The sequence below is a fragment of the Diaphorina citri genome, unplaced genomic scaffold (genome assembly GCF_000475195.1).
Source record: "Diaphorina citri unplaced genomic scaffold, Diaci psyllid genome assembly version 1.1 scaffold7933, whole genome shotgun sequence".
In the NCBI taxonomy this organism is placed as follows: Eukaryota; Metazoa; Arthropoda; class Insecta; order Hemiptera; family Psyllidae; genus Diaphorina; species Diaphorina citri.
Window position 1 is genome coordinate 9,889 of NW_007385309.1, and position 2,100 is coordinate 11,988.

Here is a 2,100-nt window from a genome sequence, read left to right on the forward strand (position 1 = left end):
TAAGTCCCTGTCTCCCCCCATGTTTTCACGATTGACTTTTAGTTCTGAATGACCATGAAATGTACGGAAACTGTAACTACCGTAAGGTCTTTTTCATTCTAGTTCTGGAAAGAGAGAGTGGCAACGACAGGATAGCGGGAAAGCCAGCTGTTTGGAACAAACGCAAATGTTTAAATAAAATCGCCCTGTATGGGATCAAAGCCTGACCTAGGGCGCTAACAGCAGACACAATATACTCCAAGCTAATACTACAGTACTCTCTTGTACTGAAGGCTATGTTTTAAACTTTGTACCATAGTCCAATGGTGAAACATTTGTAAGAATCCACAGGACTCCTAAAAACTGTCTTTATGTGTCAAAACAGGTAAAAACATGTTTTCCTGCGCTCTCTCCTCCAGCATATACTTTGGACAATGCCCCCTCATGAAGCGTGCCTGGTCGTACCCATCCGTGAGATTATTCTCATACTCCGGAGCCTGAACGGGACTATCTGGAGCAGCTATTAGAACTGTTTGTGCAGATACATAGTGTGTGCAGGAGGTGAGGGGAGGAGTGTGTTTGTTATCTGACAGACAAGATGTAGCATATACAAGACCAGGGGGGGGGGACAACGGACTATCCTGGAGGCAGCTATTGAACTGTGGTGCAGATACCATATGGTGAGGAGTGGAAGGTGATGATGTGTTGCTATTCCGTGACAGGACAAGAGGTAAGTAATACACTGTTCACAAAGTCCTTGGAAAGTTATTTACTGTCCCAACTTTAAGTTGAAATTTTGCATTACAGCTTGGTTATGTTAAGTAAAGAATTTGGAAGGTATCTAAATTTGGGAGAACCCCATGGCGGGTCACTTTCCATACATCTTGTCGAAAAAAAAGCTGTGCGCCCTGGTGGAGAGATATGTAAGTCTAACAAACCAAATCAAAGAAAGTTCTTTAATGTGTCTGCTGTTCTTCGTGCTGACCCAGCTTCTAAATGGAAAGTAATAGTGTCTCCTTATCATACCATCTGACGAGGAAACATAGTACGGGATGGGCCATGCTAGGACCAGCAGACCACACGAGTTTAATGTAGGCAGTTGTTCCATATTGCTATGAAGATCTGTCCAGCGCCCGTGATGGCCTATAGCGGACCGTGAAGTGAAATCGAACCCGTTTATCCCAACCTTTCCAGGAAATTGAAGAAGCTCTGCAAGCGAATCAAGAAGGAAATCGACAACCTAGGACCCGAGGCGGGAGAAACTCAAGTGCATTCCCCTGTACTCTACCTCTGCCACCCAACCTACAACAGAGGGTATTCGAAGCCGCTCCCTGCTAATAAACCCCAACGGCGCAAATTGGACGCAAGGTAAGAAATCCAACTGCTTCACATAACGCGACTTAAGAAACTCAGTTGCGGCACTAGACGCGATTTAAGGTATGTACCTAAGTAAGTGAATTTATAAGATACCCACTTGCGGCAAAGTGGGTATCTTATGAAACTCTCGAGACCATCTAAGATTGAACTCAATCACAGAGATTATCTACAGGATCGGGATTCGATTCCCGGCAAAGTCGGAAGTTTTTTCGTCGTTGTGTTTGGAATACGGATTGCACTCGGGCTCGTGATACAATCAAAAGTAACCTCTTTGGGTGAGTAGTGATTAGTAGCAGTATTGTTTATTACCAGAGTGAAAATATTGATACAATAAATAAGAGAATTTATAGTAAATAAGTGCCTTGAAGTTATACAAAAGCGTTTCCAAGATACCTACAATTTTTTTTCTTAAAAAAAAAAAAAAAACACACACACACACTTGGTACTTAGCTGTGGTGATACCCACCAAACCTCTATCTTTACTTAAGATTTAGGAACCAATAAAAGTCATGACTCGACTATTTTAACTGACTGACCAAGTCTCTCTCTCTCTGTTTTCTCTCCCTGTAGGTGGTAGTATCGACAAACATTGCCGAGACCTCGCTCACCATAGACGGTGTAGTATTCGTGATTGACCCGGGATTCGCCAAGCAGAAGGTGTACAACCCGCGAATCCGTGTAGAGTCACTCCTGGTGTCTCCTATTAGTAAGGCTTCAGCTCAACAGAGAGCAGGTCGTGCTGGC

At 43.6% G+C, this 2,100-nt stretch overlaps 1 pseudogene; it reads left to right on the forward strand.

The window, feature by feature from the left end:
• The first annotated feature begins 372 nt into the window (after positions 1 to 372).
• LOC103522325 lies at positions 373 to 2,094 on the forward strand (annotated as a pseudogene).
• Positions 2,095 to 2,100: the final 6 nt, after the last annotated feature.